Below are 14872 nucleotides of genomic sequence, written 5' to 3'. Positions count from 1 at the left end.
CTGCAGCCGATGGGCTATCTCAGAGGAATATTTAGTTAAATGCAATACATTTAGACATTGAAATCATTTGAAATGGCATACAAACAGGAGCACAGCTGTATCCTTGAGACCTGAAAGCTTTCAGAAGTGTCCTGAAGCTGTCAGTCAGGACAGTTTTCCTATATAGCTGGGTTTCATGACTTGGCTACATACTGGTAAGGGGAGATCAGCTGGGCCAAACAGGCAGTGGGTATATTATGCGGAAATTATGCCCATGGAATTTAAAGTTAATTTTCACCTGTGGACATCAGAACTTATTTTGCTATCCACTAGTGTCTACAGAAAAATATGACTTCAGGTCTCCCATTGTAGCATGACTCCTGCAGTGTACACCTGCAATCCGACCTATCAAAATCACCCTTTTTTTATAGAGAAAAATCTTACTTTTCAAGAAGATTGTCACTCCTTGCTGTAAGGGAATACCTGCCACAGAATCTCTGATATAATAAGGAAGGGGAGAAGCTCCTCCTGCTACTGGGACTAGTGCTATAAAGTGCCAATAATGGTTGTGCAGTGCAGGAGAAAGAAGAACACCATTCCTTGCTGCAGAGGACATCCTGTCCCGGAATCCCTGGTTGTGAAAGGAAAGGGAGGAGGACTAGGACTAGCACTAATAAGCTCCACCACTGATTCCGCTGTATGGAAGAAAAACTATTGTCACTCCTTGCTGTCCCAGGAGTCCTGGTGGAGTAAGGAAGGGGAGTAGGAGGACCCCCCCCTCCAGCTCCGGACAAGTGCTATAAAGTGCCTCTACTGGTCCCACTGCACGGTAGCAAGAAGGTTGCAGCTCATTGCAGCAAGGGACTACCTGTCCCAGAATCCCTGGTAGGGGAAGAAAGGGCAGTAGGAGGATCCCCTCTTATTGCTATGACTAGCCCTATAAAGGGCCAATACTGGTCAGACTATGCATGATGCTCGAGGACCTTGGCTTGGTCTGTCCTCACCTGTCAAACCAGGATAAGGCAGGGTAGGACCATTCCCCTCGGATTCAACTTTTTTGATTCCTTTCGCTCACCAGCTAGATTCCAGCTAGTGGCAGGTACTTTTTTTATTTTTAAGAATGTCCTAATGATCTTCTACGGACATTCTTTCAAGCATTTCGTTTTTTTCCTTTCCCAAGGTCATTGACTTTGCTTGTAGGTTGATGAGTGTCCTGGATTGGGATAATATCTGATAGAGGACCTAATTTGATAAAGATAAATAATAAGCCTCAATATTATTATTTTAGCAGATCACTGGCTGTTTTATTTGTGTTTTTGTACTGTATAGTGTATTTCACTTTTCAATTCTACATATTTTTTGCCTAATGTGCTTACGTTATTCATTTGACTTTCGATCAATTAATATCTGCTCCTGAGATGAGTAAAAGAAATACGATGGGCAGTCTAGCGGGCCACCAGGGGAACAAAGAAACAAAGAAAACATGCTGCTCATAATTGTATTATTAATGAGGTAGAATCACGGATTGAAGAAAATGAATCGTTGGTAATGGATAAGGCACCTGTAAATGGCACCTGGGACAAGAATCAAAAAGAAACCCAGATTTTTCAAAACCTAACAGAAACAGTTTGTAGTGTTTAACCTCCTAAAGAGGTTGAATTAGGAAATACCCAGATTAATCCAACAACAATAAAATCTCACACCGACTTAAGCCCACTACTGCCCAAAGCAATTATCCTTTACAGTTTCCAAATGATGTTCTCAAATATGTAGAGACATTAAGACTGAAAGTGAGTTATCACCCATTAGCAGTTAATAATGTTGTCGACCCATTTCATACTATTCATGTTGAACAATCATATGTCCTGTAGAATAAACTTGTTGTAGTTGAGGAATGCTGTGGCTAGTCCCTGGTGGAACAAAATACAGTTGGGAGAGACAGTTGGTTTCTGGTGGAGTGACGGCAACTGGAAACCAAGAGACAAACATGACTGGACAACAGCGGTGCAAAAAAAAGGGTGAAACATTGGGTGAAGCACCCACAATGGAGATCCTCAAAAATGGCTGCCCTGGCTCCTGAAACAAGGATGTATTTGCTACCAAATAGAGCATCAAGGGCATAGGTACTCGCAAACATTTCCCTAGAGGCTAGAAAGTACTATCTGTGGCATGCCCAAAGGCAGCACCAATGCTAGCACTGCGAAGGTCGGGATGATGAAATGTAGGCGTATGGGTAAGCAGATGCATAATGTGGACAGCAAACCAAGCCTTCACATGACTACTGTCTGCTACCAATGCTCTATTCTCAAGCACCAAGAATTAAAGTCAAAGCATTAACTTCTACTGTAAAACACGAGATGGAAAGAGATACTCATCTGGTGACTGAGTTGCAAAATGTGAAACCAGAAAACATGGTATCAGTCCTGGCTTTCCCACTTGATGACATTGTGTGATCCTAGGCAATTTGTTAATTTCAATTTGCTTCCTATTTCTTCATTATCACATAAGAGAGGCCCTTAAAATGTACAAGTTCAGGAAGTGTGCTGTACAAAACCTTCTCTTGTATTTTATTAAATGAACTATAATGTCGTTCCACTTATATAACAACCAAAGCTACACACATGGTTCACCTGACAAATGAATTACCTGTTGGTTCACTAATGGCATTGTTTTCAGAATGGTGTGGCATGAATGTTTCTAAGACTATGTGTGAAAACTATACCTGGTAATGAATGCCTCTCAATGCAGTGATATAATCTGATCTATTAAGGTAAAATGCTCATGCATGTTAATAAAATACACTTTTTTGAAGTTTACAAGTTTAGTGCAAGATGTCTTTAAAACTAAATGTGTTGGTAAAGATAAGTTGTATAGGACACCTTATTTTCATCTTTACAGTTACTTTAGTTAATATGTGAATAAAGTATGCCTGTTTGTTTCACAACTTTCTGAACGTACCTTCTCTATCAAGTAAACAGCAGTCCAGTGCAGCTGTTTACTAACCCTGAGCGTTAAACTCTGCTCCGCTTGCAGAGTTTGCAGAGTTTTCGCAACCCACATGGAGCACAGAGTTGCCAAAAAACTCGCCACTCCGCAACGGAGCAGAGGTTTTTTTTGTTTGTGTGCCTGAAATGCTTTTTTGCGTGCGCATGAGTGACCTACCGGGTGCCTGTGACCGCTGACAAGATTTCCTGAGCCGTTCTCGAGTGCCACAAGATTTGCTGGTCAGCCGCATGGTCCGGCGAGAGCTTGCCATCGCGAACACGTCATTCGAATGCGCCATCGGAATTTTAGCTGAAGTTCTGTTAAGAATGCAATCATTAAACGCAGAATCTACTGCAACAACAATCTAGAGAACGTTCTCTCCTGAGCAGCATCAAAACCTTCTCCAAAGGACAATTTGGACTAAAAAAACTCCTCAAATTGAAATTTGGCTGTTCATTTTTTGTGCAAGCAGTCCTTTTTCTTTTTCTACTTTTTCTTTAAGAGGAAGGAAATGCCCCGGTGTCTCCAACTTCCTATTACTGTCCAGCAGGCTCCTCCCAGTGCTTTGTCCATCTCCTGTTCACTTTTCATTTGGATTTGGTGCTTGTAGGAGGCGGCAGACCCGAGAGCAGAGGACGGCCCGGGACCAGGGTTCGATTCCCGGCGCGGCAGGTTTCTGGACCAGGGTCAGCGGACTCGATAATTCTCTCGCCTCGGTGCCCACTCTGATCAGCGATCACACTCGGCAACTCTGGGCATTAGCTTGCCTCATCTTCACTAACGGCCCCACCAGACCGCCGGGGATGCCTGGTCTCACCCTGGAGATACCCATTAAGGGACCATCTCTCAGGGAAGCCAGGAAGGGTTTCGCAGCGGTCGAAGCGCCTTGGGACCCTACGGGTAAGTAGTGCGCTATATAAATGCCTATACATTTACATTTACATTTACTCTTTGTGTCTTCTGCATCATATATCATTGGATTAGAGGACTTTTGAAATTAAGATTCCACAAGTAAGTTGGAAAATTGGTGTTGTTTGTTTGATTTGGAAATCAGAGCTGTCCCTATTATTAACTATAAAATGGGAATACTATTATCCCAACTATACCACCATAGCTCAAGAGATCTTTGCATTTATATCCACTCAGAACAGTTGTACATAATAGGCAAACAATAAAAGTCAGAGTTATACACAATTTATTTTAAAATATACAAAAACAAGTATCAAATACAGTGCCACAGTGCAAAATATTAAAACATGGGTACCCTTATCTTCAGAAAGATTATTATGAACGCCCGAGAGAGTCTTTCCCCAATCGTAGACCGTGGCAACCTAACCAGAATCAAAATTTCCAGAAGAAAAAAGTAAGGTTCTTTGACACTTCTTACTCTAGTACAGACTCTGAAACAGAAAATCAAGAGGATAACAGGACTTCTAATAAAGATAGGGAAGGCGCATTAGGAACTACCAAAGACTCACTTCCTTTTTTAGCACAACGCCAACCCTATGGGCAGCAGAGAGGGAGAGGCAGAGGGAGAGGGAATTATGCCCTTCAACCTCAGCCGTATCAAAGACCTTATACCAGGAGCCAGAAAACATGGAACAAGTAAAAAAAGCCCCTGTCATTAATCTATCAGACACTGCTCTTAGTGAAATAGAAACTAAACTTCTAGAAAAGGGCCTAGGTTTCGCTGTAGCATGTCCTATAGACAGATTTAACCTTGAAAGAGATTTGCAAAACTTTTTTAGAAAAGTTCGATTACTAACATTTTTTGAAGGGAAAGACAGGGTCCCGTCCTCGAACAAATCAGGTCTAAAACCTAAGTCCAATTGGACCCCGCAAATTGGCCAAATTAATAAGGACATAGAAGCGTTTGAAAGGATTGTAGAAAAAAGTGTCTTGGAACTTTTAGATCAGAAAAACTGGACTCAATTCAATTTGAATAAGGATGAGAAAAACGCTCTAAAACATCTGGAAAACTGCCAGACACTAACTATCAAGCCTGCAGACAAGGGCGGTAGCATTGTAATCATGAACACCGCCCAATACAATGCTAAAATGACCTGCATGTTAGAGAACAAAGATCACTACCAAAAAGTAACTAGGAATGATTGGACTGAATTGAAAAATGTAATTAAAAGAACATTAGACCTAGCAAAGGAAGACTGCGCAATCTGTGAAGAAGAATATAGATTTTTGTGGAACAACAATCCCACTATACCTGCTCTCTATGGTCTCCCAAAAGTCCATAAAGATATCCATGACCCACCTATGAGGCCCATTGTAGCAAGCATTGGTTCATTAACCGAGCCACTCAGTAAATATGCTGACATTTTCTTACAACTCTATGTCATAAAACAACCAGCCTATATTAAAGATACAGGAGCCATAATTCAGAAAATAGAATCCCTACCCTTCAATCCTGAAACCCAGTATTTAGTGACCCTCGACATCGAGGCACTGTATACAAATATACCACAGGACAGTACCATTAATATGATTAAACAATTACTCTGCCCAGTAGATAGAGACTTTAATCAGCAAGAAACATTTGTTATTGACTGTGTTAGTCTTGTTCTTAAAAATAATATTTTTATCTTTAATAAAGAATATTATAAACAAATAAAGGGGACCAGCATGGGAGCCACATGTGCTCCCAGCCTGGCATGTCTTTATGTAGCCCAATTTGAAAATATTCATATTTTTAATCCATTAGCTCCTTTTTTTGAGAATATATCTGTGTGGTCCAGATATATTGATGATGTTTTTTTTTATTTGGTCAGGACCTCTGGACACCCTAAAAGAATTTATCTCATGGCTGAACCTGGGAGACAGTAACTTGAGATTCACAGCACAATATGATACTAACCAATGTGAATTTCTGGATATTGTGATCAAACATGAGGATAACAAACTCCAAGTAGAGCTCTTTACTAAAAAGACGGATAGGAATACGATGCTCCACTACTCAAGTTATCATCTGCCATGCCAGAAGGACAACATACCGTTCGGTCAATTTTTAAGGTTGAAACGTAACTGCACTAAAATGAGGGACTTTGAGAAACATGCTTTGGTGTTAACTAATAAATTTACAGAAAGAGGTTACCCAAAGCGCATGATTAAACATGCATACAAAAGAGCTAAATATTTTAACAGAGACAATCTTTTCTCAAAAAAAGAGGATGTAGACAAGGAAAAACGTCTAATATTTGTTACCAACTATAGCTGTATCAGCAATAAAATCAAAAATATAATAAATCGCAATTGGAATTTAGTCACCAAACATAATAAAGAGAAAGTGTCTAAACCGATGTTTGCGTTTAGACGCAACCATACATTGAAAAGTAGCTTGGTACACACATACAGAGAAATCCCCAACATCACACAACCAAGTATCAATAATGCTCCCCTTCCCACTGGAACTTTTCCATGTGGAAATTGCTGCAATTGTGAGAACATTATGAAAGGTGATCACATTGAACAAGACAAGGTGAAAAATAAAAACAATTCATTCATGAATTGTCGATCCAAGAACTTGATATATTTGATAAGATGCCCATGCAATTTAATGTATATAGGAGAGACAGGTCGAGAAATTCGCCTTAGAATTACAGAACACAAATCTGCAATCAGGACAAAAAAAAGAGTAGCTCCCCTAACTGACCATTGGCAAGAGGCCAACCACACAGTTAAAGATATATCTTGGTGTGGAGTTGAGAGTATTCAAATGAATCTAAGAGGAGGAGATATTGATCTTAAAAGAAAAAAACGAGAACAATGTTTCATGTCCCGCTTTAACACTGTTAGAAATGGGCTGAATAATAAAGAAGACTGGGAACGTATTTTATAAATAATGATTAAACACCTCGACAGTGAATATACTTCCCTAAAATTTCCTGCACCTTATTATTCCCTTTTAATATGTGCAATACGAATAACAATACTAATATCAGCATTAATACCGATTTTTTATAAACTTGGTACGGTATTTTTATAAATGCACAAATTAATATTTCCTGTTAAATGCTCAACTTCGAGTGTGTACTTCAACTAAACAAATGAGTAAAGCTCCGATAAAACCTTAAAACTTCCTTGCATCTTATGAAAACTATGTAAAAACTACTGCAGTAGTTCTTTTCTTGAGTCGCATATAATAATACGTATGCACGGTCTCGCGAGTTTCCGTCGAAAACGGGCGAACCGGAAAAGGTTAAATTCCATCAAAACACAAGAAGGGTGTATCAACAAAACGGATGAACACGAGTGAAAAAGGAGCAGGGAGGCCGAATACAAGATAGAAGGTAAGCGAAGCAACACCTAAAGAAACGGGGTATTTTCGACCCTTTGCGCACGAGTTAAATTGACGGCAGATGTTAACCGTAGACACTGGGACCGAGCGGCTCCAGTTTTAATACCATAGAATAGCCGATTTGAACAGTCCTGTCTCGATCAAGCCATTCAAAAGACGAGCCGAGACGGAAAAAGGGTAAACCTTTAGTAAAACGGCAACTTAATATGTGGAGGTGGCGTTTTTGAATACGGGTTTGGCGTGAAAAGAACCCCGTATAGAATGTAAACTGTGTGAAATGCACGTAGCACTTTATAACAAACGGCTAGAACTCCGCACGTGTCAATTTTAATTACAACTGACCGTGTCGGATAAACAGACCGGCAAGCATAACATAAGGCTTTGTTACATAATGTAATATGCCCAGTTCACCTAAGGATGTAACTATACGTGCAAATGAATTAGGAATTGATTAAACCACTATTGATATATATATATATGTTTTCCCTAAGGTGGTAATCAATTAAAAAAAAAAAACGCCGAGTGGAGTGAACAAACGAATCTGCAACTTGGTTTTAAATATATAAAAAAACCGGAAGACATCCAGTCACGTGTTACACTTCGGACTGACCCCCTGTATCACAGGGTAAGTGATATATAAATGCAAATGCGAATAATAATCAGCTACTACCCCAGTTGGAATTTAAATTGACATATTCCTTATTCTATATTCTTTAAGGAACTCCATACAAAGGTCCCTCATATCGGTGGCTCCTTTTTCCTCATTTAAAAAGAAAATCCAGTGTATGGTGAAGGTAATTAATAGACCCTTTAGCATGAGTATTCTGATATCTCTCATACCAACTATAATATGAATCTAAAAGATGGTGTTTATGATTTCAGACACTAAAAGATATTATGATCGTCCACTACTATTTGTGTATACGATGTCCTATGACGAACTAAGGACTACTACCTCGAATTGATTAAAGAGGAAGACGTCTCTTAATTCATAAGAGTACGCTTTGTGAAAGTAAGTATAAACTGTCCATCTTTAGAAATAATGTAAACTGGAATAGTCTTAGACTACTCCTATAGGTGTATTGCGATTTTAGATACATGTCACCTAGAAGCTCATAACGCTTTAACTCTCCTTAGCTCAAGAGATCCCGCTGCCACTGTCCTATGTGCCCCAGCACTCCATGCAAAATAAACTCTCTTTTGATAAAAATGTTTCTTTTTGAATACTATGCTGCAGTAAAACACACCGATTAGAATTGCTGCTTAACTGTGAAATGTATGTGAAAAAACTGGAGAAATTTATAAAAGAACAATAGGTAAATTGCAAAAAGAGTGAAGATACAGCTGTGTCTTTTAGAAAATTATTGTGTTTAATACTGTGTTTCTCTACTGTATAGTATCCTGTCCTGATGAAGGTGTCATCATAGAAACCGAAACGCTGCGTCGACAACTTGTTTTTAATAGCTATTTGCTTCTTTTAACTGTAATTTCGTGTATTAATCATGTGTGCACCATTGAACTATCGGTAGGGTGCTGACAAAAACCATAAACATTTGTTTTTAATATTTTGCACTGTGGCACTGTATTTGATACTTTTTTTTGTATATTTTAAAATAAATTGTGTATAACTCTGACTTTTATTGTTTGCCTATTATGTACAACTGTTCTGAGTGGATATAAATGCAAAGATCTCTTGAGCTATGGTGGTATAGTTGGGATAATAGTATTCCCATTTTATAGTTAATAATAGGGACAGCTCTGATTTCCTGTTTCTCCTTTCTCCTCGTCCCTACATTGGATCTGTGAGGAGACCTCCCTTTCTATTTTTTTCAGTTTGTTTGATTTGGGCCATGCACCTACAATTTTGTACTTTTCATCGTTTTTTTTTTTATTTATTGTGGTGGGTGGACCTAGTTGATTCTTTGAAAGTAATTTTTCTTCTTTTATAAAGGAAATATTTTGCACAGTTAACTAAATTTCCTCCAACTTTTGAAATCAATTTGCAATATTTATTTAATTCACTATGTATCCCAGTAGTCTGGCAATAGGCCTTTCAGCTAGTAGGACAAGAGCTACTCATAGATGCATGAATTCAAACATCATTTAGGGCATGGATGGCTTTGGATTCAAATACAAAATGTTTTTTTTGGGGTATTTCACTTTTTTTTACATGTGCCTTTGTTGGATGGGTGTGGTTGCAATAACTTGCAATTTTTTTTAGTCTTATGGATTTTCGTTGTTGGCATTGTTGTATTAAAGATGTGTTGTTAGCATGCCTCCTTTGTCTGGTCAGAGTGTGTTTGTTTGTAATAGTGGCCCAGCATTTTCCCCAGCTGAGCCTCCCCATATGGTATGGGGCCATTTTGTAAAGTTTGTGTCCATACAGGCCTGTTCGAGTTCATTGTTTTCCCTGACCCCCTGCTTGTTGTTGTTGTTGTTGTTGTGACTTGTGACCATGAGGCTGGTGGCCATTTTGTGGAGGCTTTTAGTGTGCTTTTGCCATAGGCCTGAATGTCTTTCCTTTGTTCCTCTTGGCTTATTGCTTCCATCCATTGTCATTTGTCAGCTGCAGCTCCTTGAATGCTGCATCCCACGTGATACACAATGGCAAACCATTACATTTGTATTTTTGTTGTTGTTCTTCTTCTTTCCTATCCTTCCTAAGTGGACTGTACAGTACACCATGAAAACCCTTGTTGCAGTCAAAGTCTCACACATGGCTACCTTTTATTGCTAATTGTTTTAGTAACTGAGGTAATACATTTAATAATATTAATAATACTAACAAGTGTGACCACACACTAAATTATATTATATTTGTTTGTACTAGTAGTAATTGAACCACAACAATAGATGCCACATGTCATTGATGTTCTTCTTGCTTCTTTGCTTTAAGTGCACAAAAGAAGAGGAGACAACATCACCCAATGTACTGTCAGACATAAGGCCTGCACCCTACGTCACGTGACATGTGACCACAGACATCTTCAAGATGGCCCAAAAGAAAGTTACCAGGTCCAGTACCAAGAACATTGCCAGTGAGAAGAAGGCTCTGCCACTTACAAAGACCAGTATGCCGCCCAAGACCTTTTTTGGCAAACCAAAAATGTAACCTGCAGCAGCGGTGTTCAGTGAGCAAGCTGGGAGCAATGCCCCATATCAGTGGACCCACCCCACAAACCTAGGCCCATGCCCAAGTCTGTCGCAGAGGCAGCCAGTCTAATCACGAGTCCAACGCCAATGAGCTGTGATGTTGAAATTGACTTATCATTACTACAAAGTAGTATCCAATCAATGCAGGAAACTCAGGTACGTGGGCAACAACCGCTGCAACCACCTCCAATATTAGTTGTTCCTCCTGAAGTAGGAGCAGTTCAGGAGATCAAGTTTCCTGCAGAGGAAGAAGAAGAGCAAGCACCTCTTTCAAATGATCCATTGTCTTCCAGATCCCCAGCAAGGAAAAGGAGGGTTAGTCCATCAGCATCTTCTGCAAACCCCCTTCTGATGATCTAGACGCCACTTGGAAGCCACCACAGTTGGAGAGTGAGACACACAAGGCGAGGCTAGGGAAAAGGAAGATTCCAGAAAACCTTAGAGTTATGAAGGTAGATGTAGAAGAGCAGGATGATGATGATGAGCCAGCCATCATGGACATTAGCTCTGTGCCAGTGGAGACCCATATTACCCCATCCCAAATTGCTACGAGGGATGTGGTACGGATACCACCTACACAGATACCGCCAACACCACCTACAGCTGCCATTTTTAAGTCACATCAGCGACCTACATCCACCACAACAACTTCCTCAGTAGGCGTAGATATGGCAGAGAGTAAAACGTCACAAAGATATAGGTTTGGAGGGGCACAACAGTTTGGAGTGCTATGATTTAAGGAAAATGAGAACAAGGTAATGTGGATCCGTGTGCACTCGTGGGTCGTGTTTCCGTCGAAGCACGTTTAATCAATGATGAGTGGTGTAAGCATCGTGATGCTAGTACATACCCAATGGAGGCACTACGATAAAGTTCAAACAATGATTCAGAAAAAGTTGATGTCAGGTTAAAGATGTTTAATCTTGAGTAGTGAAGTTTAATCCATAGATATTATATTCATATCAAATCTGGATTTAGAAACGAGTAGTAACGAGAGGGAAACGCCTCCGATGCATTTCGGGCTGGTTGCCCTTTATCAAGGAGCGCTGAAAGGGAGACAAAGAATGCCGTGAGGGCAGGGGTCTGACATGAAGTGTGACCAATAAATATTATCCGTGCCGATCAATTGTGAGGACTAAATAAAGTATGGGATGGTGAGGGAAGTGAGTGAAACGGGTAGCGTCAGCGCGTGACGAGGGTAGAGGATCGTGAGGGAGTGGGTCGCAATGCTACCGGCACAAGCGGTGCGGTTGAACACTTACTTCATTACGTGGGTGGTGAACCTCGTATACTTCCGTGTAAGTCCGGGCGGGACGCCTAAACTGTGTGAGGACGCGGGAAAGTTTAAGAAACGAATGGACATGGAGGTGGAAGAGGGACTAGGGGTGAAAATGCAAGGATCGAGATCTAGCGTGGGGGCCATCTTGGAAAGGTGTGGGGGACTCGGGGAAGCAAGCAAGAACAATGCATGTTAAGTAAAATGCAGTATAGTACATAATATGACACAAAAAAAGATAATTAGAGATAGCAACTAAATTCGATGCGGTCATTAAGACCGTGAGGCTTAAGCGTATGAAGACGGTATATCCATTCCAATTCTCTCTGAAGAAGGAATTTGCGCATGTCAGTGCCTTCTTTCTTGGAAACAGTTTCTAGAACGATAAATTGGAGTTGAGCAATGGAATGTCTGGCTTCAACAAAGTGCATGGCAACATTAGACTTCTCATATTTCAAACGGATGTTTGACTTGTGCTCATTTAAGCGTGTTTTAATTTTTCGTTCGGTCTTGCCGACGTATAGTTTGCCACATGGGCATTTGAGTGCGTAAATGAGATTCGAGGTATCACATGTGGCGTTGACTTGGAGTCTGATGGGATTGCCTTTCATTGGATGTCTGATGATGTTCCCTTTCATGATGGAGTTACAATGGCTGCAATTCAGACATGGTTGTGTGCCCTTATGTTGAATGGGTTTGGGAGTGGGTTTGGATAGAATTTCTTGGATGTTCTTACTCCTAGAGTATGCAAATAAAGGTGGTTGATGAAAAATGTCCCGAAAGTCTGGGTCCATTTGAAGGATAGGCCAATGTTTAAGGATTATTTTCTTGTACATAGTGCTTGATGTAGAAAATTTAGAAACAAGAACCATCCGTTGGTCTTCTTGTTTGGGCTTTTTGGTTAGGGTTTCTGGTCTTGAAATTTTCGCCACTCTGGTTTGTGCCTCAATGAGGGTAGTTTCAGGATATCCTCGACTTAAAAAACGTGCATGCGTTTCTTTGATGCGAAGGTTAGCAGTTTGTTCATCTGAGACTATGCGTTTAACGCGTAGCATCTGTGAATACGGCATGTGTTTTTTGAGAGATCCCTGATGGAAGCTTGAAAAATGAAGAGTGTTGTTGCGATCGGTGGGTTTCCTGTACAGGTCAGTGCTGAAACCTTGAGGTGTGATGATCACATTCACATCAAGGAATGATATTGCTGTGTCGCTAATTTGCCATGATAGTTGAATACGTTCATCCTTTGTGTTGAGATCCAATAGGGCATCGTTCAATGATTGTTTGGTGTTGCTCCAAACGAAAAAAAGGTCATCAATGTACCGGACGTACATTCTTATGTTGTCTTGAAAGGTGGAGTTGGCATAGATGTATAGCTTTTCAAAGTTCTCCATATAAATATTAGCATATGTGGGAGCTGCGCAGTTTCCCATCGCCATTCCGGATAACTGTAAGTACCATTGGTTGTCATTCTGAAAGTAGCTATGGTAAAGTGTAAATGCCATTAGTTCCATGATAAGTGATTGCATGTTAGGATCGATGTTACTGTTGAGAAGGGCTGCTTCGATGGCCTCTATGCCTCCTTGGTGGGGTATTGAGGTATATAGTGAACTAACATCGGCTGTACATAGAATGTATGACTCTTGATCTTGGATTTGAATTTTTGAAAGTTTGAGTAAGAAATCCGTGGTGTCTTTAATGTGACTGATGGATTTGGTGACAAGTGGCTGGAGATATTTATCGATAAATTTGCCTGTGGGCTCGTGCATTGATCCTCTGGTTGATACGATCGGTCTAAAAGGTGGGTTGTGAAGATCTTTGTGAATTTTAGGACTCATTTGAATGGTTGGACTCCTAGGAAATTCAGTCAGAAGGAAGTTCTTAGTGCGATCTTCGATGATTCCATTGCGATGTGCTCTAACTACTATTTCCTGCAGGATGTTGAAAAATTCCCTTGTGGGATTGGTATCAAGTTGCATGTAGATGGAGCCATCTTGTACATGTTCTTGAAGTCGTTGGGTGTACATTGAGGTGTCAAGGATGACGAGGGCGCCTCCCTTGTCTGCTTTGATGCATTTAATTTGTGTATTATTTGCTAGGGATTTAAGGGTATCCCGGTCTTTGATGGTAAGATTCTGATGTTTGACTTTTTTGGTGAAGTTCAATTTGGACAGATCGTTACGAACAAGGTTCTCAAATAGATCTATGCTTTTGTGACTGCAGGGTGCTTGAAATGTGCTGGTAGGTCGTAATCCATGTAGTTCATCTGTTTTGGGTGTGGTGATCGGTGGCAAGACGTTGTCAAAAAAATGACGAAGTTTGAGTTTCACGAGGAAACTCAAACTTCGTCATTTTTTTGACATGTGGACCTGTTGCCCAGCCACTGTTTACATGTGTTTACATGTGCATCACTGCACACTGGATGTCTTTTGTGTGGGTTTAGAGAAAGATATCTGCAGGTGTTGACACAGAATCATACAACTCTAGACATGTTCGCTATGGAGAAATCTCATACTGCTGCAAACATTTTGGAAGACTTTGACAACAAGGTCTTTGAAAGGCTGTGACCAAGAGGGCTTAACATTGGTGTTGTTGCCATGGACAATGGCAGTAAGAAAGTTAAGCCCAGGGCCAATGGTGGCTATTTCATGGTCCTGTGTTTGGCGCACTGAATTTACATCATCGTTCAAGACTTTCTGAAAAAGAGGAATGAGTCAACAACTTACTGACCACCTGCAGAAAAATCTGCACACATTTCGGCCATTATTTTAAAGCCCAGAAGCAGCTGTGGCTCATTTAACGTGATAATAGAATGCCAGTTAAAACACTAGTTCCAGAAGTGCCAACATGTTGAAACTCAACTTATTACATGCTTGAACGTCTGAGCAGTACAGACCAATCAACGAATATGTAATGCAAAGATGTGATGCTACTGTGAAAGACATGATCCTTTAGATGGACCAATTGGGCCCAGTTAAATGCCTGACTGAGATGCTACTTCCTTTCTAGGTCTTCACACCTGAAGTCAGCAAGGAGGACTGTACTATGGGCCAAGCTATCCCATTGTTGCACATGCTACAGGAACAGCTGAAGGGGGTGTGTGCAATGTACACAGGTGTGGAGGAAAAAAAGAAGCCGTTTATCTGAAAATACATTGTTGCAAAGAGGCATTG

The sequence above is a fragment of the Lissotriton vulgaris genome, chromosome 1_1 (assembly GCF_964263255.1).
Source record: "Lissotriton vulgaris chromosome 1_1, aLisVul1.2, whole genome shotgun sequence".
NCBI classification, from domain to species: Eukaryota; Metazoa; Chordata; class Amphibia; order Caudata; family Salamandridae; genus Lissotriton; species Lissotriton vulgaris.
This window is presented reverse-complemented; position numbering follows the sequence as displayed.